The following is a 26,296-nucleotide window of genomic DNA, read 5'->3' on the forward strand; positions in this document are numbered from 1 at the left end:
TAGTCCTCTCCCACTCCCCATATACAGAAAAATTCTGTTTCATTTTTCATAGCATGGGGTAACACTAGTAAGTGATCGTAAGTGATAACCAGGCAATCAGTTTTAAGGTGCCTCAACATTTGAAAGAGGGGAGCACCATCTTTCTAAAACAAGTGACACTTAATTATTTGTAGCCAGTTCTGGGGAGATCTTTCCCCATGCCTGGACTACATTATTTTTATGTCCAATAGGTTAATGCCTGGTGATCACTGTGATCATCAGACCAGGGCCGTAACTAGCTGTGTGCCAGTAGTGCCTTGCCCATAGCGCATATGCACTGTGGGCGCACCATCTAGCAGCACCACCTGCATGGCCACTCGCTCACTCACCGCCGCTGCAGTGTTGCCCTGTATGTAGTGGAGGGCGCTCAGCTTCTTCTCTGCTGCTGAGCACAACACTATGCAGGCTTACAGCGCCACCTTCCCCCGGATTGAATGCTCCGCCCCCCTCTGCAATGTCTCCAGGGAAAGACGTGATGACATCTCTCCCAGCCTCAGCTGACTCCCAGAGGAACTATGCCTTTTGGGCGCTGGTGTAGAGGAGGTATTACAGATCACAGTGCAGCCCAGCTTAGCAAGTCTAGCGTCAGACCTATGGTGGCCTTTCCTCCACATGCCCTCAGTCACAGAGCTTGAAAGCAGTGCATAAAATAATAATGTTATTTTATATAACGCTACCTGAAGCAATGTGTAAAAGGGGGATCTACCTAGAGCATTGTGTAAAAGGGGGCTCTACCTGGTGCAATGTATAAAAGGGAACTCTACCTGAAGCAATATGGAAAAGGAGTCTCTACCTGGCGCAATGTGGAAAAGGGGCTCTACCTGGCATTGTAATAGGACTCTATCTGGCGTAATGTGTAAAAGAGGCTCTACCTGGCGTAATATGTAAAAGCCTCTAGAGCCAGGTAGAGCCCCTTGCACATTGTGTAAAAGGGGGCCATACCTGGTGCAATGTGTAAATGGGGCTCTACCTGGCACAATGTGTAAAAGGGGCTCTACCTGGCATTGTAAAATGGGCGTAGTGTGTAAAAGTGGACTCTTTGTGTAAAAGGGGGCTCTACCTGGAGTAAAGTTTAAAAGGGGGCTGTACCTAGCATAATGTGTAAATGGGGGCTGTACCTGGTGTAATGTGTAAAAGGGGCTCTACCTGGCGTGATGTGTAAAAGGGGTTCTGCCCTACTGTGGTGAAATGTGTTAAAGGGGGCTCTACTTGGCCTAATGTACATAAGGGGCTCTATGTGGTATAGTGTGTATAAGTGGCACTACTGAATAGCGTAATTTGAATAATGGAGACTACTGTGTAGCGTAATATGCATTAGTATTATTTTGTGACCACGCCCCTTCCCCATGAAGCCATGCACCTATATTTTTGCAGTGCACTGTCCCTGTTTTACTTAAAGTTTGTGTGTGTGTGTCTGTGGATGGGGGGGACACACATCAATTCTATTTCTGGCACAGGGTACCAAAATGTCTAGTTACAGCTGTGCACAAGACCTTATTTTTACGGCGTACAGAATAGACCATTTGAAAGAAGGGACTTTTTAGGTGGATGGGCTGGTTCCTCCCCACGCAGCCCTTCCTACGCCTTTCATTATTTTTTTTTTACCTTAAAAAACCCCAAAACATTAATTTTTGATCTGTGCAGATCACTGGACTGGTGGCAGCAGGCAAAAATAGGATTTTAATTACCTACCGGTAAATCCTTTTCTCATAGTCCATAGAGGGTGCTGGGGTTCCATTTAGTACCATGGGGTATAGACGGGTCCCTTAGTGTGGGCTGGCTCCTCCCTCTACACCCCTCCTACCAGACTCAGTCTAGAAACTGTGCCCGAGGAGACGGACATACTTCGAGAGAAGGAATACACAGATAGTGGTGAGAATCACACCAGCTCACACCAAATTGAAAAACCATGCTGACCATTATTCAACATGGAGAAACCATGCCAACCAGTATGCAACATGAATAAATCATGCTAACCCGCATGAAACATGAAGACACCATGCCAACCAGCATGCAACATGAAGAAACCTGTAATCGAGGTGTCAGTAGCTAATGGCACCACAATAGGTCGGTTGATATGAAAAGCCAACACAACCTTTGGAAGAAATCGCTGACGCGTTCTGAGCTCAGCTCTATCCTCATGGAAAATCAAGTAAGTGTTCTTGTACGACAACGCCCCCTGTGACAGCCTTCCAAATAAGAAACTTTACGTCCACCTCCTGCAAAGGTTCGAACCAATCCGATTTCAGGGACTGCAACACCACATTAAGATCCCAAGGTGCTGTAGGAGGCACAAAGGGTGGTTTAATGCGCAGAACTCCTTTCAAGAATGTCTGAGCCTCAGGGAGGTCAGCCAATTGTTTCTGGAAGAAAATGGGCAAGGCCGAAATCTGGACTTTTATGGAGCCCAAGCGTAGGTCCGCATCCACACCTGCTTGCAGAAAGAGGAGAAAACGTCCCAGATGAAACTCCACCGTAGGAAACTTCTTGGATTCACACCAAGACACATACTTTTTTCAAAATCCGATGGTAATGTTTTGACGTTACTCCCTTCCTAGCCTGTAGGAATGACCTTTTTTGGAATGCCTTTCCGAGCTAAGATCTGGCGTTCAAACACCATGCCATCAAACTTAGCCACGGTAAGTCTTGATAATCGTACGACCTCTGTTGAAGAAGGTTCTCGTGAAGAGGAAGAGCCTCGGATCCTCCAAGAGTAATCCCAGAAGATCCGCGTACCAAGCCCTTCTTGGCCAGTCCAGAGCAAAAATCACCTGAACTCTTGTTCTTTTTATTAGTTTGAGAATCCTTGGGATGAGTGGAAGTGGGGGGAACACATACACTGACTGGGACACCCACGGAGTTACCAGGGCATCCACCGCCACTGCCTGTCGGTCTCTTGACCTGGAACAGTACCTCCGAAGCTGCTTGTTGAGGCGAGAGGCCATCATGCCATCATGTCTATTTGAGTACACCCCATTCGCTTGTTACCTCTGCGAATAACTCCGGATAGAGACCCCAATCTCCTGGATGGAGAACGCGTCTGCTGAGGAAGTATGCTTCCCAGTTGTCCACTCCCGGAATGAAGATTGCCAACAGCACCAGCTCGCGTCTTTCTGCCCAGAGGAGGATTCTCGTTACCTCTGACATTGCAGCTCTGATCTTCGTTCCGCCTAGCCTGTTTATGTAGGGCACGGTCCTGACGTTGCCCGACTGAACTTGAATGGCTTGATCTTTCAGAAGATGTGCCACTTGTAGAAGGCTATTGTATTTGGCCCTTTGTTCCAGAATGTTTACCGGAAGGAGAGCTTCCTGACTTGACCACTTTCCTTGGAAGTCCTCTGATTGGATGACTGCTCCCCTGGTTAGAAGAATCCAATTCTGAATCCTGAACCCTCGAGTAGGTGAGAAGTTTGCAGCTACCAGAGGAGTGAATTTCTGGCTTTCGGCGACAGGTGTATCCGCTGGTGCATGTGAAGATGTGATCCCGACCATTTGTCCAGGAGAGCCAGTTAGAAGAACCATGCGTGGAATCTTCCATACTGTAAAGCTTCGTAGGAGGCTATCATCTTCCCCAGAAGGCGAATGCACTGACGAACCGATACCCGGGCTGGCTTCAGGACATCCTGGACCATTGATTGGATCACCGACGCTTTCTGTCTGCTCCAAATGTGAATTTGGAAGGTTCAGGATCCACCCAAGGTCCCGGAGTAGGCGAGTTGAGAGAACAATATTCTGCAACAGCCTCTCCCTGGAAGATGCTTTTAGCAGCAGATCGTCCAGATATGGAATTATGTTCACTCCCCGTCTGCGGAGGAGTATCATCATCCCTGCCATGACCTAGGGGAATACCCTCGGTGCTGTGGAGAGGCCAAATGGCAGTGCCTGGAACTGATAGTGACAGTCCAGCAGCTCAAATCTTAGATAAGCCTGGTGAGGCGGCCAGATCGGAATGTGAAGGTACGCATCCTTGATATCCAGGAATGCTAAGAATTTCCCCTCCACGAGACCTGAAATCACCGCTCTCAGAGACTCCATCTTGAATTTGAATTCCCTCAAGTAGGGTTCAGTGTTTTTAGGTCTAATATTGGCCTTACCAAACCGTCCGGTTTCGGTACCACAAACAGGTTTGAGTAATAACCCTTGTGTTGTAGGTGAGGTGGAACTGGAACAATGACATTTGTTTGGCAAATGATTGAATAGCTTCCAGCAGTAGTCCGAGAAGCTCGTAATAAACTGTGAGGCGGGAGTACTAGAAACTCCAGTCTGCACCCCTGAGCATCCTAACCGTTTTCAGGGGTCTAGGCAGGATATCGCCCAGATGTTTAAGTGAAATCTCTTTAGTCTCCCTTCCACCTGCCTGATCCCCAGGCAGTGAGGTCCACCGACAAACCGAAGGGTTTGAGAAGGCAGAATCCAAAATCCGTCCCTGGGAACCTGGCGGTGCAGGTTTTCTGGATTTTCCCCAACGTCCTCTAAAGGAAGTGTAGGAACCCTTGGACTCATGTGTAACCTTGCGGTTCGAAGGGATTGCAGTGTAGGTGTAGGCAGCGGCGGATCCAGGGAGGGGGGCACTCGGGCCCGTGCCCCCCCTGTCATTTGTGGCCCCATCCCACCCCCCGCTTGTGTCCCTGAGACACGCTGCCGCTCAGTCCGGCGGCAGCGTGTCTCAGCTGTCAGGAGGAGAGCGCGGCTATCTGGCGGCGTGTTGCGGACTTCAAACCAGCCGCCGGTTCGTGAACCAATCAGAGCTCGCGGACCGGCAGCCAATCAGGAGCCGCCGGTCCGCGAGCTCTGATTGGCTCACGAACTGGCGGCTAGTTTGAAGTCCTACACGCCGCCAGACATAGCCGCGCTCTCCTCCTGACACCCTCAGAGCCAGCCGGGCAGAGAAGCAGCAGCAGCGGTAAGCAGCTGCAGAACTGCTGTGGGGGCATTTGTATACCTGGCACTGTGAGGGCAATTGTATACCTGGCACTGTGGGGGCATTTGTATACCTGACACTGTGGGGGCATTTTTGGATCTGGCACTGTAGGGGCATTTTTGGATCTGGGCATTTGTGGATCTGGCACTGTGGGGGCATTTGTGGATCTGGCACTGTGGGGGCAATTGTGTATCTGGCACTGTGGGGGCAATTGTGGATTTGGCACTGCACTATTGGGGGCATATGTCTGTGTATCACGTTGCATTTTAATTGGCCACACTCACTATATGACTGCGGGCATTACTACAGGCAACATTACTTCTGGGGGCAATACGGGCATTGCATAAGGGGCACCACTACTATGGGGTCTATATAAGGGGCACTACCAGTACAGGGGACATTGCATAATGAGCGCTACAACTGTGGGCATTGTATAAGAAGCGCCACCTCACATGCACCGAAGCCGCACGCAAATGTACTTCCCCTTCCATGGTGCCCCCCTATCATTTTCTTCTGGATCCGCCCCTGGGTGTAGGATATAATTTCCTGGTCTGTGCAGCTGCGGAAGGAAGATATGTCGACTTACCCGCAGTTGGCATGGACATTCATGTATCCAGTGCGTCCCAACAGGGCCTCACCTGTGAAGGGCGGACCCGCTATACCTTTCTTGGATTCTGTATCTGCAGTTTATTGGTGTAGCCACCGTCCCGCTTGTATAAACTGCCAGAGTAGTGGCCCCTGTGTGACGCAGGCCAATCTCCTTCATGGCCTCCAGCCGTGAAGCCTGTAGAATACTGTAAGTGACATAGAAATAAGCAATGTCACTCCTATACATAGAATTTAAATCATCAAGTAAGGAGCCTGACCACGTAACTATAGCCCCAGAGATCTACGCAAGCGAGGGTCTCTTAGCCACACCTGTAGCAGTGCACAGTATTAGAGAGTAGTCTCAATCTGCGATCAGTCTATTCCTTGATGGAGGTTGTACCAGGGACAGGTAACACAACCTTCTTTGACAATTTTGACACTCTTTAGGGATGTGGGTCGGCATATATACATACATGTATATATATATATATATATATATATATACATACATATACATATATATCAAATATTCCTCATCCCTATTAGCCTCAAACTATATGTTGCACCCCTCATATGTCAGTTGCATTATATGGCAAGTGTACGCTTTTCAGGGTACGTAGTTGGGGTGAGAGGCACAGCTGTGGGATTTGATTCCCCAGACATCTCAAAACTGTGGCTTCTTCCCAGCATGGAACATATTTGAAGAAATATATGTGAAAGTACACCTTATGGAGGCCACCCCAGGGGGATCTGCCACTGAAGCCTGAGAATTTGTACTATTTTGTGCTTAATACAGACTCCCCAGGAGAAATTATACATTCTGCATTACAGGACAAAGTCCCCCAAATATGGTACAGTGGGTTACAAAGGAGCCAGCTACACCGCACCCTTATAGGCTTTTATTCTGATCAAAAAAACTCTCTGACTAGCTGAACCTTAACAGGGTAGCTAGTATCGAATTACACTCCCCCCCATATCTATAACACAGTGTTACTTATGTGGTGGGCAGCGCTCCCTGCCAGCGTCTCGATGAAGTGCAGGGAGAAAATGGCGCTGGTGAGTGCTGGATCCGCTCTGAGAAGAAGTCCCGCCCCCTGTAATGGCGCGTCTTCCCGCACTTATTGCATTATACTGGCCTGAGGTATTTCTCCAGGCCGCCGGCGCTTTACTCACCACTCTTCTTTCTTCTGGCTCTGTTAGGGGGTGGCGGCCGTGCTGCGGGAGTGAGCGGTCGCCTCGTGGGCTTGTGATCAGCACCCTCAGGAGCTCAGTGTCCTGTCAGTGGAGATAGCGAACCATTAATTTCTAGAGTTGGTTCCTACTCCCCCACTAAGTCCCACGAAGCATCAAGGCTATTGTCAGCAGCCTGCCTGTACCTAACTAAACTCAGAAAATAATAAAACTAGAAAATCTCCTAAGAGCTCCCCTAGCTGTGACCGGCTCTTCCGGGCACATTTTCTAAACTGAGTCTGGTAGGAGGGGCATAGAGGGAGGAGCCAACCCACACTATTAAACTCTTAAAGTGCCCATGGCTCCCAAGGGACCAGTCTATACCCCATGGTACTAAATGGAACACCAGCGTAAGAGAAAACTTTTTTTTTCTTAAGCCACTTGCTGCGGAGGATGAGTAGAGCATGTCGTTAGCTTGTTGTAGGTCCAGATTACAAGCCCCACTCATCCTTTTCAGTGAAGGGGTTAAAAAAACAGCACTCACAATCAGACTATTTTGTGAATGCCAATTAACATTGATTACAGAAAAAAATACACTGCGTAGGATAGTTGAATGGGTGTAACTGGGTGGCAACTTGGCTTTGGCATTTTGATCTGCAGGCATGTATGTGGGATCCAGGATATTCAAACATACATGTACACAGAGATCAATACACACTTATTTCAGTCTGATCTATTGCACCAAGTATTGCGCTGGTGCAATGCGTGCTGATGTTGAGCATGGCTCCTTTCACAAGCGTATTGATAGGGGTGTGGCCGCATAGAAATGCAGTCACCTCTGAGTACAGGTGAAGATTCAGATTTGTTTCCGAGCATGCAATGTGGTTGTACCTGTGCCTGATATTCGTGTAACTCAGGCCCAGTGTTTTTAGGATTGCTGGTAGAGGTGAGGAATCAAGGAAATGATCAGAATATTTCCTGGCCCACACGTATGTCTATCATGGACAGAAGAAGTCTGGAGGGGGTTGTGCAGGAGCGTGATCACCTATTGCTATCATGACATTATAAATCTCAACCTGATATGTGCCACATATTTTGTCATGGGAATAAAAAACCTTTCTTGCTGGAAACAGCTATGGAAATGTGAGATGCAACGTCCACATTGCTATATTAGTTAAATAACATGAATCTAAACAAATGAATGGGGATCACATACACAACACACATATACAATCTATAAAACTGTTATAACAGAAAACTTACATAATGGTATATAAAATAATACACACTAGATAGAAGAAATGCCATTCTGCAGAAAATCGATTGAAGACTCTGTAACATATAAAAATGGACCCTGAAGAAGAAATGCTTTTCTTCTCTTCAACAGAATACTGTGCCCTGAGAAAGCTTGCCCTATACTGGTAGTCTGTAGCGGCCATGGTTATATGTCGTGTTGCATGATATGTGCAACCTGTCTGCTCTTAGTACAGCTTGCATAAAACAGCCAGCGCTTTTGGCTTGTGAACCCTCCGTAATCTGCTCTTATTACATGACAGTCAGTAGAAGCTCTATCGTTAGATTCTAGCTCATTAATGCACACAAAAGCTGTTATTGTGAAAACAAGACGCTGATAGATATGCAAGAAAAACAGAGTGACTCCACAAGATGTCACAATTTTTTAGGAATAGATAAATAAATAAAAACATGCCACTGGGATAGCTTTGTCAAACAAAGACAAAATAAATACACATTACCATTTATCGGTGGCTCCCGGCTTTGGAGAGGTGTGTAGAGGAGATTTAACTCTTTTTCCATGATTTCCTTTACTTCTGGATGTGAGACTAACCAGTCTGAGCACCCTACTTTTGCTTATTTTAAGCTAGGTATCAGGCTGTTAGCACCAAGCAAATCCTTACAGAGCTGTAACTCCAGCAAGCACACACTGCAGTCACATTCACATGATGTACAGTACTGCACAGTAGATGTGCACTACCGTAATTAGGGTTTTCGGGGGAATGGAAATCTTTAGCTGATGCAGAGAAAAACGATTTTTAATAATAATCCTTCCTTAACAACAATGCCATGTTGATGATTTGCCTTTTTACAGCCATTAGCTTATTTTTTGAACATACTGTAACAAAGTTATCGTTAGCTTTGTACAATGCATAATCTTCGTTCTCAACATGGAGCAGGAAATTAATCCACCTATTGTTTTTACAGTGAATGAGATAATTACTGCAGGTTTTACAGGTTTGAGGTTGCTGGTAGTCTGATGTATTTAAACATGGAAGTTTCTTCTAGAAAATAATTACAATACTACAAAACAGGCAAAGTAAGAAACAAAATTCTGCTGTTCTAGAAGGGATTCTGTTAGCCTAAACAAGCTATAACGGCACAATTTTATCATTCCAAGTAACTAGTTACTGTAACTTTTGATTTGTCCACAAAATTCTGACAAACTAGTGCTCTTATACCCTTTTTCCATCTAAGTCTCGCGTCTAACCTGAGATTTGGAACACAGAGGCAGATGTATTAACCCGGAAAAGGGATAGAGAAGTGATAAAGCAGTGATAAGCACAAGTTGGTAACGCACCAGCCTATCATTACAGATTTGGAAAATGGCAGTTAGAAGCTGACTGGTGCGTTTTCACCTTGCACTTATCACCGCTTTATCACTTCTTTATCCCTTCTCCAGGCTTAATACATCTGCCCCACAGTTCCAAACGGAGTCAGACCCGGGACAGACCTCTTTCCACCGCGGCTCTAACCCATATTATTCCCAGGTCAGAGCCATTTACACTGCACATGGGTGCAGTCATCTTGTTGGGACCCTGGGCATGGCCTCGGTCATTAGGCCATGCCTCCTCAGGCTGCCCCAGCCTCCTCTGTGCACCGAATGGATGCCGCATCCATTCACTTTTACCAGTGACATGCGGTGGGGTGAGGCAGAGCCTTTACTGTCATACTAACGTTTGCGACAGAGTTTTGACTGTATAAAGTATATAAAAAATACAAAGAATATGTTAGAAATATCTGCTGTGTGTTATTCTAATCATTTTTATAGTCAAAACTCTGGAGTAAAAAGTCTATGGCAGGTGAGGCAGAAAAACTCACCAAATTTCCAGGAGTTTATACCTCTGTACCTTTGCATAATGGCCACATGAACCCTTTGGCTCATATATTGTGTGTAAATCTGGCTCTGGTACTAGCCAGTGCCTCCTCAGCTATTTACCTCACCACATGTCCCTGACTTTCAGACTGCATAGCAGGCAGAGCAACAGCGCAGACAGCCTGTCCCCCAACCTCCCAACTGCCTGTTGGGATGTATGTGCTCTCTCCCTGCTGCAAATGAGCCCTGAGCTGGATGACCTGGGTTACCCATTTACACTGAGCCTTACCCGGGTCCTTCCCAGGAAAAACCCTGCTCGCTAGCAGGATTGGATTCCCGGGTCACAAGACCTGGGTTGAGCCATTCCCGCCGACAAAAATCTAGGGTTCACTTACAATAACCAGGAATTTTTATGTCAGTTTAATAGTTTCATTTTTTATTTTTATGCAAAACGGGTATTACTGCTATTACATGCAAACTTTTAACCAAATAGTATTTTTTTTTGTCTTTTGCCACCTGTGTAGCATAAGTGAAGAGACAGAGATAGACAGCTACACTGCTGAGTGAACCAAAGTCAGGCTGAACTGAGCAGAATGGAGTCAAGTGCAATACAATATGCAAAATCAGGTGTTGATCATAAGAGAATAGCATGCATCTGATCTCAACAACTGTGAGAATTAGAAATGTAGAGTGTGAGCACATGATCATGTCAAAAATAAGATTTTACTTACCGATAAATCTATTTCTCGTAGTCCGTAGTGGATGCTGGGGACTCCGTCAGGACCATGCGGATTAGCGGCTCCGCAGGAGACAGGGCACAAAAGTAAAAGCTTTAGGATCAGGTGATGTGCACTGGCTCCTCCCCCTATGACCCTCCTCCAAGCCTCAGTTAGGATACTGTGCCCGGACGAGCGTACACAATAAGGAAGGATTTTGAATCCCGGGTAAGACTCATACCAGCCACACCAATCACACTGTACAACCTGTGATCTGAACCCAGTTAACAGCATGATAACAGCGGAGCCTCTGAAAAGATGGCTCACAACAATAATAACCCGATTTTTGTACCAATAACTATGTACAAGTATTGCAGACAATCCGCACTTGGGATGGGCGCCCAGCATCCACTACGGACTACGAGAAATAGATTTATCGGTAAGTAAAATCTTATTTTCTCTAACGTCCTAGTGGATGCTGGGGACTCCGTCAGGACCATGGGGATTATACCAAAGCTCCCAAACGGGCGGGAGAGTGCGGATGACTCTGCAGCACCGAATGAGAGAACTCCAGGTCCTCTTTAGCCAGGGTATCAAATTTGTAGAATTTTACAAACGTGTTCTCCCCCCGACCACGTAGCTGCTCGGCAGAGTTGTAATGCCGAGACCCCTCGGGCAGCCGCCCAGGATGAGCCCACCTTCCTTGTGGAATGGGCATTTACATATTTTGGCTGTGGTAGGCCTGCCACAGAATGTGCAAGCTGAATTGTACTACACATCCAACTAGCAATCGTCTGCTTAGAAGCAAGAGCACCCAGTTTGTTGGGTGCATACAGGATAACAGCAAGTCAGTTTTCCTGACTCCAGCCGTCCTGGAAACCGATATTTTCAGGGCCCTGATAACATCTAGCAACTTGGAGTCCTCCAAGTCCCTAGTAGCCGCAGGTACCACAATAAGCTGGTTCAGGTGAAACGCTGACACCACCTTAGGGAGAAACTGGGGACGAGTCCGCAGCTCTGCCCTGTCCGAATGGACCATCAGATATGGGCTTTTGTGAGACAAAGCCGCCAATTCTGACACTCGCCTGGCCGAGGCCAGGGCCAACATCATGGTCACTTTCCATGTGAGATATTTCAAATCCACAGATTTGAGCGGTTTAAACCAATGTGATTTGAGGAATCCCAGCACTACGTTGAGATCCCACAGTGCCACTGGAGGCACAAAAGGGGGTTGTATATGCAGTACTCCCTTGACAAACTTCTGGACTTCAGGAACTGAAGCCAATTCTTTCTGGAAGAAATTCGACAGGGCCGAAATTTGAACCTTAATGGACCCCAATCTGAGGCCCATAGACACTCCTGTTTGCAGGAAATGCAGGAATCGACCGAGTTGAAATTTCTTCGTGGAGCCTTCCTGGCCTCACACCACGCAACATATTTTCGCCACATGTGGTGATAATGTTGTGCGGTCACGTCCTTCCTGGCTTTGACCAGGGTAGGAATGACCTCTTCCGGAATGCCTTTTTCCCTTAGGATCCGGCGTTCAACCGCCATGCCGTCAAACGCAGCCGCGGTAAGTCTTGGAACAGACATGGTACGTGCTGAAGCAAGTCCCTTCTTAGCGGCAGAGGTCATGAGTCCTCTGTGAGTATCTCTTGAAGTTCCGGGTACCAAGTCCTTCTTGGCCAATTCGGAGCCACGAGTATAGTTCTTACTCCTCTACGTCTTATAATTCTCAATACCTTGGGTATGAGAAGCAGAGGAGGAAACACATACACCGACTGGTACGCCCACGGTGTTACCAGAACGTCCACAGCTATTGCCTGAAAGTCTCTTGACCTGGCGCAATACCTGTCCAGTTTTTTGTTCAGGCGGGACGCCATCATGTACACCTTTGGTCTTTCCCAACGGTTCACAATCATGTGGAAAACTTCCCGATGAAGTCCCCACTCTCCCGGGTGGAGGTCGTGCCTGCTGAGGAAGTCTGCTTCCCAGTTGTCCACTCCCGGAATGAACACTGCTGACAGTGCTATCACATGATTTTCCGCCCAGCGAAAAATCCTTGCAGTTTTTGCCATTGCCCTCCTGCTTCTTGTGCCGCCCTGTCTGTTTACGTGGGCGACTGCCGTGATGTTGTCCCACTGGATCAATACCGGCTGACCTTGAAGCAGAGGTCTTGCTAAGCTTAGAGCATTATAAATTGCCCTTAGCTCCAGTATATTTATGTGGAGAAAAGTCTCCAGACTTGATCACACTCCCTGGAAATTTTTTCCCTGTGTGACTGCTCCCCAGCCTCTCAGGCTGGCCTCCGTGGTCACCAGCATCCAATCCTGAATGCCGAATCTGCGGCCCTCTAGAAGATGAGCACTCTGTAACCACCACAGGAGAGACACCCTTGTCCTTGGAGATAGGGTTATCCGCTGATGCATCTGAAGATGCGATCCGGACCATTTGTCCAGCAGATCCCACTGAAAAGTTCTTGCGTGGAATCTGCCGAATGGAATCGCTTCGTAATAAGCCACCATTTTCCCCAGGACTCTTGTGCAATGATGCACTGACACTTTTCCTGGTTTTAGGAGGTTCCTGACTAGCTCGGATAACTCCCTGGCTTTCTCCTCCGGGAGAAACACCTTTTTCTAGACTGTGTCCAGAATCATCCCTAGGAACAGCAGACGTGTCGTCGGAAACAACTGCGGTTTTGGAATATTTAGAATCCACCCGTGCTGTCGTAGAACTACTTGAGATAGTGCTACTCCGACCTCCAACTGTTCTCTGGACCTTGCTCTTATCAGGAGGTCGTCCATTTTCTTCGAAGAAGAATCATCATTTCGGGCATTACCTTGGTAAAGACCCGGAGTGCCGTGGACAATCCAAACGGCAGCGTCTGAAACTGATAATGACAGTTCTGTACCACGAACCTGAGATACCCTTGGTGAGAAGGGCAAATTGGGACATGGAGGTAAGCATCCCTGATGTCCCGGGACACCATATAGTCCCCTTCTTCCTGGTTCGCTATCACTGCTCTGAGTGACTCCATCTTGATTTGAACCTTTGTAAGTGTTCAAATATTTCAGATTTAGAATAGGTCTCACCGAGCCTTCTGGTTTCAGTACCACAATATAGTGTGGAATAATACCCCTTTCCTTGTTGTAGGAGGGGTACTTTGATTATCACCTGCTGGGAATACAGCTTGTGAATTGTTTCCAATACTGGCTCCCTGTCGGAGGGAGACGTTGGTAAAGCAGACTTCAGGAACCTGCGAGGGGAAACGTCTCGACTTTCCAATCTGTACCCCTGGGATACTACTTGTAGGATCCAGGGGTCCTGTACGGCTCCAGCGTCATGCTGAGAACTTGGCAGAAGCGGTGGAAGGCTTCTGTTCCTGGGAATGGGCTGCCTGCTGCAGTCTTCTTCCCTTTCCTCTATCCCTGGGCAGATATGCTTATGGGGACGAAAGGACTGAGGCTGAAAAGACGGTGTCTTTTTCTGCATAGATGTGACTTAGGGTAAAAACGGTGGATTTCCCAGCAGTTGCCGTGGCCACCAGGTACGATGGACCGACCCCAAATAACTCCTCCCCTTTATACGGCAATACATCTTTGTGCCGTTTGGAATCTGCATCACCTGACCACTGTCGTGTCCATAAACATCTTTTGGCAGATATGGACATCGCACTTACTCTTGATGCCAGAGTGCAAATATCCCTCTGTGTATCTCGCATATATAGAAATGCATTCTTTAAATGCTCTATAGTAAATAAAATACTGTCCCTGTCAAGGGTATCAATATTTTCAGTCAGGGAATCCGACCAAGCCACCCCCGCGCTGCACATCCAGGCTGAGGCGATCGCTGGTCGCAGTATAACACCAGTATGTGTGTATATACTTTTTAGGATATTTTCCAGCCTCCTATCAGCTGGCTCCTTGAGGGCGGCCGTATCTGGAGACGGTACCGCCACTTGTTTTGATAAGCGTGTGAGCGCCTTATCCACCCTAAGGGGTGTTTCCCAACGCGCCCTAACTTCTGGCGGGAAAGGGTATACCGCCAATAATTTTCTATCGGGGGAACCCCGCGCCTCATCACACACTTCATTTAATTTATCTGATTCAGGAAAAACTACAGGTAGTTTTTCCACACCCCACATAATACCCTTTTTTGTGGTACTTGTAGTATCAGAAATATGTAACACCTCCTACATTGCCCTTAACAAGTAACGTGTGGCCCTAAAGGAAAATACGTTTGTTTCTTCACCGTCGACACTGGAGTCAGTGTCCGTGTCTGTGTCGACCGACTGAGGTAAATTGGGCATTATAACGTCCCTGACGGTGTTTTAGACGCCTGGACAGATATTAATATGTTTGCCGGCCGTCTCATGTCGTCAACCGACTTGCAGCGTGTTGACATTATCACGTAATTCCTTAAATAAGCCATCTATTCCGGTGTCGACTCCCTAGAGAGTGACATCACCATTACAGGCAATTTGCTCCGCCTCCCAACATCGTCCTCATACATGTCGACACACGCGTACCGACACACAGCACATACACAGGGAATGCTCTGATAGAGGACAGGACCCACTAGCCCTTTGGGGAGACAGAGGGAGAGTTTGCCAGCACACACCAAAAACGCTATAATTATACAGGGACAACCTTTATATAAGTGCTTTTCCCTTATAGCATTTTAATATATGTAGTCATATCGCCAAATCAGTGCCCCCCCTCTCTGTTTTAACCCTGTTTCTGTAGTGCAGTGCAGGGGAGAGCCTGGGAGCCTTCCCACCAGCATTTCTGTGAGGGAAAATGGCGCTGTGTGCTGAGGAGAATAGGCCCCGCCCCCTTTTCGGCGGGCTTCTTCTCCCGTTTTTCTGAGACCTGGCAGGGGTTTAATACATCCATATAGCCCCCAGGGGCTATATGTGATGTATTTTTAGCCAGAATAAGGTACTATCATTGCTGCCCAGGGTGCCCCCCCCAGCACCCTGCACCCTCAGTGACCGCTGTTATGAAGTGTGCTGACAACAATGGCGCACAGCTGCAGTGCTGTGCGCTACCTTATGAAGACTGAAAAGTCTTCTGCCGCCGGTTTCTGGACCTCTTCCATCTTCGGCATCTGCAAGGGGGGTCGGCGGCGCGGCTCCGGGACGAACCCCAGGGTGAGACCTGTGTTCCGACTCCCTCTGGAGCTAATGGTGTCCAGTAGCCTAAGAAGCCAATCCATCCTGCACGCAGGTGAGTTCACTTCTCTCCCCTAAGTCCCTCGATGCAGTGAGCCTGTTGCCAGCAGGACTCACTGAAAATAAAAAACCTAAAAACTTTTTCTAAGCAGCTCTTTAGGATAGCCACCTAGATTGCACCCTGCTCGGACGGGCACAAAAACCTAACTGAGGCTTGGAGGAGGGTCATAGGGGGAGGAGCCAGTGCACACCACCTGATCCTAAAGCTTTTACTTTTGTGCCCTGTCTCCTGCGGAGCCGCTAATCCCCATGGTCCTGACGGAGTCCCCAGCATCCACTAGGACGTTAGAGAAAGTAGAATATGGGGAACACTACTGTTACATACAGAACTATCCAGTAAAGCAACACAGTTTTGCGAGTAGAGGTACAATGAAATGAAGACCAGTTACTCATAAGTTATGTTGCAGAAGAAAAGGAAATATATAGATGAGAAACAGTCACACCAAACCAAATAGTTTATTGTCACCCCTTTAATTTAAGAGGGATGATAAAGTGATTATGCTGCACCTAAATCACAAATAAATATCTGAATAAGTTATTTATGCTTATTCTGTGAAAAGTTTTGATACACGAGATGAGACTCTAGATATGTAATTTATTTCCTCCCAAATGTCCCATCTATATCTGATAAAATTGGCTTATGACAAACTTGTGTGTGTGCCTGATGTGAATGATCAAACAATCTCTCTGTAATACACTATGTATTATGTAAGCACCATATAACTAAGAGTTAAATAAAGTTATCCAAAAAGATAACCTGGTGTCTCATAATTTCATCAGCTATGGCTGTAAACCCCTGCATGGGGTACCCAGACTGACACATAAAACCTGGGATGGAGATGACAGACTGGGCATTTGACCTAACAGGGTAGGTGTCAGCTACCTACATGTTCTCACACTGTGACATTGCCCTTATCACATGCAGTCATGTCCCCACTAACATAAACACAAGTAGACAGATCACTGCCTCCCACACCGTCATCAGCACACTTATCTCCTGCTGCTGTGAATGCTCAGATGATTTATTTGGTTTGAGGTTGCTCTATTAAAACTCACTTGAATACAGAGGACAGGACAGAGAAGCAGTAGGTAAAAACCAAAAACACACACACACACACACACACACACACACACACATGCTGTAACGTTAGTCCTCATACCTTTCTTGCTGTTAAAAGAAGCAAGAATAGTGAACTTACTCAAGTTCACATATATATTTTGAATGTTATAATACATTATGTATTGTGAAGTTCATGTCTAAAATTAAGATAGCTAATTTGATTGGAGTGATCTCTATGTACCAAGTAGAATTTGTGAACCAACTGTACACCGTATCCTTAGGATTGATCTTAAATTATGAAATAAGCTAAACGGTTTTATTTTTTTATATTGCTCTTGTATATATTTTTACACTGTTCTGTTATATATGTTGCATTTATTGAGACAACCCCCTTTTTATGTTTTAGTCTTATGTATTGTGGCACCCCTGATGAAATCATAGACGACGAAACGCGTTGGATGATATAATCTCTGGAGTAACAAATAAAAGGAAAAAAAGATGTCTACCAATCATTTGTTTAAAAACTGGATTGTACCTGCATATCAATCATTGTCTTGGTATAAGGTTTTAAGATGAACGATTTTAAGAAAGCATTTTAATAAACATATGTGTATTTTGAGAATAATTTATGTGATTGTACTCACTAAACAGCTTGATAAAAGGGATTAAATTGTCTGTACTATAGATACGAATCCAAAGGGCACTAATACCCAGAAACGTAGGAATATTAGGAGCCCCCTAAAGAAACAACTCCAATCTATCTATCTATCTAATAGGCCCTACACACTGGCCGACATCACTGCACGATATGAACGATCGTACGCTCGTATCGTGCAGTGTGGAGGCACCAGCGATGGAGGCTCGTTCATCGCTGGTGCCCCGTCGGCTGTGCATGCAGGCCAATATGGACGATCTCGTCCATATTTGCATGCAGTTCTATGGAGCCTTGTGACCGAGGGAGTAAAGTAACTTCACTCCCCCGTCACTGCCGTATCCGCCGTCGGGCAGCTCGGCGGTGGATCGGCCAATGTGTAGGGCCCATAAGAGGTTCATTCGGGTAGAGGACTGTGGGGTTGCTGTCAACTACAAGAAAGTCTATAAAAATACTAAGGAATATTTGAAGAATATCTGGTTATAGAAACTTTACCATTTGTAACAATACCATAATTTAAAGTTTGGAAGCGAAGTACTAGTTATTCAATATTTTCCATATATATATATATATATATATATATATATATATACACACACACACACACACACACACACACACACACACACACAGTGGGGCAAGAAAGTATTTAGACAGCCGCCGATTGCGCAAGCTGACCCACTTAAAAAGATGGGAGAGGTCTGTAATTTCCATCATAGGTACACTTCAACTGTGAGAGACAGAATCTGAAAAAAAACTAGGAAATCACATTGTATGATTTTTAAACAATTTATTTGTATATTCTTGCGGAAAATAAATATTTGGACAATCAAAAACTTTAACTCAATACTTTGTAATATAACCTCGTTGGCAATTACAGAGGTGAAACGTTTCCTGTAGTTCTTGACCAGGTTTGCACACACTGTAGCAGGTATTTTGGCCCCCTCTTCCATGCAGATCTTCTCTAGATCTGTCATGTTTTGGGGCTGTCGCCGGGCAACACGGACTTTCAACTCCCTCCACAGATTTTCTATTGGGTTGAGGTCTGGGGACTGGCTAGGCCACTCCAGGACCTTGAAATGCTTCTTACGGAGCCACTCCTTGGTTGCCCGGGCGGTTTGTTTGGGGTCATTGTCATGCTGGAAGACCCAGCCACGTTCCATCTTCAATGCTCTTACTGAGGGAATATTTTTGCCAAAAATCTCACGATACATGGCCCCACTCATCCTCTCCTTAATACGGATCAGTCGTTCTGTCCCCTTTGCAGAAAAGCAGCCCCTAAGCATGATGTTTCCACCCCCATGCTTCACAGTGGGTATGGTGTTCTTGGGATGCCATTCATCATTCTTCTCACTACAAATACGGCGAGTGGAGTTTATACCAAAAAGTTTGATTTTGCTCTCATCTGCCTACATTACATTTTCCCAATCCTCCTCTGGATCATCCAGATGGTCACTGGCAAACTTTAGACGGGCCTGGACATGTGCTGGCTTAAGCAGGGGGACCTTTTCGGGTGCTGCTGGATTTCAATCCATGACGACGTAGTGTGTTACTAATGGTAACCTTTGTTACTGTGGTCCCAGCTCTCTTGAGGTCATTGACCAGGTTCCCCGGTTTAGTTCTGGGCTGATTCCTCACCGTTCCCAAGATCATTGATACCCCACGAGGTGAGATCTTGCATGGAGCCCCAGGTCGAGGGAGATTGTCAGTAATCTTGTATTCCATTTTTTAATAATTGCGCCAACAGTTGATCTCTTCTCACCAAGCTGCTTGCCTATAGTCGAGTAGCTCATCCCAGCCTTGTGCAGCTCTACAATTTTGTCCCTTGTGTCCTTAGACAGCTCTCTGGTCTTTGCCATTGTGGAGAGGTAGCAGTCTGACTGTTTGAAGGTGTGGACAGGTGTCTTTTATACAGATAACCAGTTCAAACAGGTGCCATTAATACAGGTAATGAGTGGAGGATAGAAGAGCTTCTTAAAGAAGAAGTACCAGGTCGAGGGAGATTGTCAGTAATCTTGTATTCCATTTTTTAATAATTGCGCCAACAGTTGATCTCTTCTCACCAAGCTGCTTGCCTATTGTCGAGTAGCTCATCCCAGCCTTGTGCAGCTCTACAATTTTGTCCCTGGTGTCCTTAGACAGCTCTCTGGTCTTTGCCATTGTGGAGAGGTAGCAGTCTGACTGTTTGAGGGTGTGGACAGGTGTCTTTTATACAGATAACCAGTTCAAACAGGTGCCATTAATACAGGTAATGAGTGGAGGATAGAAGAGCCTCTTAAAGAAGAAGTACCAGGTCTGTGACAGCCAGAAATCTTGCTGCTTGGTAGGTGTCCAAATATTTATTTTCCACAATAATATACAAGTAAATTGTTTAAAAATCATACAATGTGATTTCCTGTTTTTTTTTTTTTTAATTCTGTCTCTCACAGTTATAGTGTACCTATGATGGAAATTACAGACCTCTCATCTTTTTAAGTGGGTCAACTTGCACAATCGGTGGCTGTCCAAATACTTTTTTGTCCCACTGTATATATACACGTATATATATATATATGTGTACAATAAAGGTGTATAGTGAGCGCTTAAAACCTAAAACGTTTACAATAAACATATAAAAATTTGTGCGTAATATTCACGTTAATTCCAAACAGCACTCCCACGTGTAGGGGCTGCAGTATAGACTCTCTTATTGACTCATATTTCGCTGAGTCACAATTAAGAAATGTTCAAATAGGAATAAAGTCTCTGCGCCTTCAGTGCTTGGATGTGGAAACTTCCATCTGTGTATAACCAGAAAAATGATGTGTATATGCGTACCGGAAGTATGATCAAATTGTGCCTGTAGTGGTATCTTTAATTGGTCATCTCCCCTTGTCTTCTTACTCCATGTATAAACGCCCTCAGCGGGGTGTTAGAACACAATTTACATAGGCAGAAGGAGAAGATGTGTCAGCAAGAATGCTCTTACTATTTATAAAGTGACATGTGCCATAATTGTGCAAAAAATGTTTTTTATATATAAAGTGCTCTGTGCCTATAGTGTTTCTATGAACCACTATATTTCTTGTGATTTCTAATATAGATAATCAGAATCACACCTCAGTGGCTAAAATAATAAAATAATGAAAGGAAGGTAATGACTCACTCCTTTTAAGAATGCTGCTCATATGAGGCGATCAACGACCTAGTCTGGTACCTCTATAGAGAAAGTTTTTTTTCCTCTCATGAGAAAAAAAAAAACAAAGAAGGAAAAAAGAGGGGGAGCTAATAGTGTGATATAGTTTTTCAAAATTTTAATCACACACATACATAAGCAATGGAATCGTACAATTTAAAAATCAATAATAGGCTTATCTGTTATACAGGTAGTTGGAGAGGTAGTGACTGGAAGTGAGGTCCAGATGATTATTTAGGGTACAAAAGAGTATGGGAATGCAGGGAAATACACTACAACCCCTGAGGAAGTCCCAAGAAAGCTGTTAAAGGGACGAAACGCGTTGGGCCAGCTTCCACTACCTCTCCAACTACCTGTATAACAGATAAGCCTATTATTGATTTTTAAATTGTACGATTCCATTGCTTATGTATGTGTGTGATTAAAATTTTGAAAAACTATATCACACTATTAGCTCCCCCTCTTTTTTCCTTCTTTGTTTTTTGTTTTTTTCTCATGAGAGGAAAAAAAACTTTCTCTATAGAGGTACCAGACTAGGTCGTTGATCGCCTCATATGAGCAGCATTCTTAAAAGGAGTGAGTCATTACCTTCCTTTCATTATTTTATTATTTTAGCCACTGAGGTGTGATTCTGATTATCTATATTAGAAATCACAAGAAATATAGTGGTTCATAGAAACACTATAGGCACAGAGCACTTTATATATAAAAAACATTTTTTGCACAATTATGGCACATGTCACTTTATAAATAGTAAGAGCATTCTTGCTGACACATCTTCTCCTTCTGCCTATGTAAATTGTGTTCTAACACCCCGCTGAGGGCGTTTATACATGGAGTAAGAAGACAAGGGGAGATGACCAATTAAAGATACCACTACAGGCACAATTTGATCATACTTCCGGTACGCATATACACATCATTTTTCTGGTTATACACAGATGGAAGTTTCCACATCCAAGCACTGAAGGCGCAGAGACTTTATTCCTATTTGAATATATATATATATATATATATATACACACACACACACACACACACACACACACACACACACACACACACACACATAATCCAAGAAAAAAGTCCATGTATACATTAGAATTAGTGCTGGGGTGTCAGCTCTAAAAAGGAAATTAATCCTTCCAGATACAGAGAAACAAACCAGGGGTGTACTCATCAGTCTTCATAATGTAGCTTTTATTCAATCCATAATAAAAAGAGTAGCGAAAAACATCAACGTTTCGGTCCTACATCTGGACCTTTGTCAAGATATTGGTCCAGAGGAGAAAGGGGAGGGATAGCTGAACATTGCACACAGCAGCAGTACCTGTCCCGGCTTATACCTCCACCATGCATTGCTGCTGCTGTGCCTGGATCCTCTTTCCCTGTTCTGGGAGATCCTTCTTACTTATGTGTCTACTGTCTACAGCACACTCACACCCCCTCCAAAACTCACACATACAACCACTTGCAACTGGAAAGAGGGGAACCAGAGCGATAGGAAAATATTAGGGGAGGAAGAGCTGAGGGCACAGGGAGAGGGGAGGGACAGACACGCTGCAGCCTGAGAAGCTTCTAGCACACTGCCACGCATGATGCCAGTCGGAGCCCATCACAGGAAGAAGGGAGTTTAGTACACACCCACAGCAGGGAAAAACTGGTCGCTTAGACAGGGTCAGCATACACTGCCCAATGCTGCAGACTTTTAACTTACAAAGTATATCATTGGATGATATTGCATGTCCAACCGATCAATATTTTTGGCTTGATCTTGTGCATACACTATACCAGAAGATCCCAAACGCGACCCTCATGGCACCCTAACAGTCCAGGTTTTAAAGATATTCATGGCTCAGCACAGACTTAAATAATATTGAATAAGGCACTAATTAAGCCATCTGTGGTCAAGCATGCATAAGATGGACCTCTAGGGGGCTAAATATAATTGCTTGCGAGCTGCCGAAAGTGCGGGACTGGTTATACCTTGTAAATGATTGCCACTCTAAAAATACAGACAGACTTGCAAAAATGTCTCATAACTTTACAGGCCATTACTTTTAGCACAGGGTGCCATGAGGACCGCGTTTAGGAAACTCTGTACTAAAGAATTATCTGGCCGATCTGCCAATAAAGGGGGTTATTCAGTACGGATTGCAGATTCTGCTAAAAAGCAGAATCTGTAATAATAAGAATTTACTCACCGGTAATTCTATTTCTCGTAGTCCGTAGTGGATGCTGGGGACTCCGTCAGGACCATGGGGAATAGCGGCTCCGCAGGAGACAGGGCACAAAATTTAAAAGTTTGACCACTAGGTGGTGTGCACTGGCTCCTCCCCCTATGACCCTCCTCCAAGCCTCAGTTAGGATACTGTGCCCGGACGAGCGTACACAATATGGAAGGATTTTGAATCCCGGGTAAGACTCATACCAGCCACACCAATCACACTGTACAACTTGTGATCTGAACCCAGTTAACAGTATGATAACCGAAAAGAGCCTCTTAAACGAAGGCTCCCAACAATAATAACCCGATTTTTGTAACAATAACTATGTACAAGTATTGCAGACAATCCGCACTTGGGATGGGCGCCCAGCATCCACTACGGACTACGAGAAATAGAATTACCGGTGAGTAAATTCTTATTTTCTCTGACGTCCTAAGTGGATGCTGGGGACTCCGTCAGGACCATGGGGATTATACCAAAGCTCCCAAACGGGCGGGAGAGTGCGGATGACTCTGCAGCACCGAATGAGAGAACTCCAGGTCCTCCTTAGCCAGGGTATCAAATTTGTAGAATTTTACAAACGTGTTCTCCCCTGACCACGTAGCTGCTCGGCAGAGTTGTAATGCCGAGACCCCTCGGGCAGCCGCCCAAGATGAGCCCACCTTCCTTGTGGAGTGGGCATTGACAGATTTAGGCTGTGGCAGGCCTGCCACAGAATGTGCAAGTTGAATTGTGCTACAAATCCAACGAGCAATCGTCTGCTTAGACGCAGGAGCACCCAGCTTGTTGGGTGCATAGAGTATAAACAGCGAGTCAGACTTCCTGACTCCAGCCGTCCTTGAAATATATATTTTTAATGCTCTGACAACGTCCAGCAACTTGGAGTCCTCCAAATCGCTAGAAGCCGCAGGCACCACAATAGGCTGGTTCAGGTGAAACGCTGATACCACCTTAGGGAGAAACTGAGGACGTGTCCGCAGTTCTGCCCTGTCCGAATGGAAAATCAGATATGGGCTTTTGTACGATAAAGCCGCCAATTCTGACACTCTCCTGGCCGAAGCCAGGGCCAGTAGCATGGTTACTTTCCATGTAAGATATTTCAAATCCACCGATTTGAGTGGCTCAAACCAATGGGATTTGAGAAAATCCAAAACTACATTGAGATCCCACGGTGCCACTGGAGGCACAATCGGGGGCTGTATATGTAGTACTCCTTTTACAAAAGTCTGGACTTCAGGAACTGAAGCCAATTCTTTCTGGAAGAAAATCGGTAGGGCCGAAATTTGAACCTTAATGGACCCCAATTTGAGGCCCATAGACAATCCTGTTTGCAGGAAATGTAGGAATCGACCCAGTTGAAATTCCTCCGTCGGGGCCCTCCTGGCCTCACACCACGCAACATATTTTCTCCAAATGCGGTGATAATGTTGTGCAGTCACCTCCTTCCTGGCTTTGACCAGGGTAGGGATGACCTCTTCCGGAATGCCTTTTTCCCTTAGGATCCGGCGTTCAACCGCCATGCCGTCAAACGCAGCCGCGGTAAGTCTTGGAATAGACACGGTCCCTGCTGAAGCAGGTCCCTTCTTAGAGGTAGAGGCCACGGATCTTCCGTGAGCATCTCCTGAAGTTCCGGGTACCAAGTCCTTCTTGGCCAGTCCGGAGCCACGAGTATCGTTCTTACTCCCCTTTGCCGTATAATTCTCAGTACCTTGGGTATGAGAGGCAGAGGAGGGAACACATACACTGACTGGTACACCCATGGTGTTACCAGAGCGTCCACAGCTATTGCCTGAGGGTCTCTTGACCTGGCGCAATACCTGTCCAGTTTTTTGTTGAGGTGGGACGCCATCATGTCCACCATTGGTCTTTCCCAATGGACCACAATCATGTGGAAGACTTCTGGATGAAGTCCCCACTCTCCCGGGTGAAGATCGTGTCTGCTGAGGAAGTCTGCTTCCCAGTTGTCCACTCCCGGGATGAACACTGCTGACAGTGCTATCACATGATTTTCTGCCCAGCGAAGAATCCTTGCAGCTTCTGCCATTGCCCTCCTGCTTCTTGTGCCGCCCTGTCTGTTTACGTGGGCGACTGCCGTGATGTTGTCCGACTGGATCAACACCGGCTGACCCTGAAGCAGAGGTTTTGCCAGGCTTAGAGCATTGTAAATTGCTCTTAGTTCCAGTATATTTATGTGAAGAGACGTTTCCAGGCTTGACCACAAGCCCTGGAAGTTTCTTCCCTGTGTGACCGCTCCCCAGCCTCTCAGGCTGGCATCCGTGGTCACTAGGACCCAGTTCTGTATGCCGAATCTGCGGCCCTCTAACAGATGAGCACTCTGCAACCACCATAGCAGAGACACCCTTGTCCTTGTCGACAAATTTATCCGCTGATGCATCTGCAGATGCGATCCGGACCATTTGTCCAGTAGATCCCACTGAAAAATTCGTGCATGGAATCTGCCGAATGGAATCGCTTCGTAAGAAGCCACCATTTTTCCCAGGACTCTTGTGCATTGATGCACAGACACTTTCCCTGGTTTTAGGAGGTTCCTGACGAGTTCGGATAACTCCCTGGCTTTCTCCTCCGGAAGAAATACTTTTTTCTGAACAGTGTCCAGAATCATCCCTAGGAACAGCAGACGTGTCGTCGGGATCAATTGGGATTTTGGAAAATTCAGAATCCACCCGTGTTGTTGGAGCACTACTTGGGTTAGTGCTACTCCGACCTCCAGCTGTTCTCTGGACCTTGCCCTTATCAGGAGATCGTCCAAGTATGGGATAATTAATACGCCTTTTCTTCGAAGAAGGATCATCATTTCGGCCATTACCTTGGTAAAGACCCGGGGTGCCGTGGACAATCCAAACGGCAGCGTCTGAAACTGATAATGACAGTTTTGTACCACGAACCTGAGGTACCCTTGGTGTGAAGGGCAAATTGGGACATGAAGGTAAGCATCCTTGATGTCCAAGGACACCATAAAATCCCCTTCTTCCAGATACGCTATCACTGCTCTGAGTGACTCCATCTTGAACTTGAATTTTTGTATGTACAGGTTCAGAGATTTCAGATTTAGAATAGGTCTTACCGAGCCGTCCGGCTTCGGTACCACAAATAGCGTGGAGTAATACCCCTTTCCCTGTTGTAAAAGGGGTACCTTGACTATCACCTGCTGAGAATACAGCTTGTGAATGGCTTCCAATACCGTCGCCCTGTCGGAGGGAGACGTTGGCAAAGCAGACTTTAGGAACCGGCGAGGGGGAGACTTCTCGAATTCCAACCTGTAACCCTGAGATACTACCTGCAGGATCCAGGGGTCCACCTTCGAGTGAGCCCACTGTGCGCTGAAATTCTTGAGGCGACCCCCCACCGCCCCTGAGTCCGCTTGTAAGGTCCCGGCGTCATGCT

The 26,296-nt window shown here is 46.0% G+C and overlaps 1 long non-coding RNA gene across 1 annotated transcript in view; it reads left to right on the forward strand.

Moving 5' to 3' along the window:
• The window catches only part of LOC134910960 (uncharacterized), a 48,624-nt gene extending 31,185 nt beyond the window's left edge, over nucleotides 1–17,439 (forward strand). Inside the window, exons 2-3 of the long non-coding RNA XR_010176285.1 lie at nucleotides 10,352–10,454; nucleotides 17,243–17,439. This is a non-coding gene — a long non-coding RNA (uncharacterized LOC134910960). The remainder of the gene's footprint in view (nucleotides 1–10,351; nucleotides 10,455–17,242) is intronic.
• The last annotated feature ends 8,857 nt before the right edge of the window (nucleotides 17,440–26,296 follow it).

The sequence above is a fragment of the Pseudophryne corroboree genome, chromosome 1 (assembly GCF_028390025.1).
Source record: "Pseudophryne corroboree isolate aPseCor3 chromosome 1, aPseCor3.hap2, whole genome shotgun sequence".
NCBI lineage: Eukaryota > Metazoa > Chordata > Amphibia > Anura > Myobatrachidae > Pseudophryne > Pseudophryne corroboree.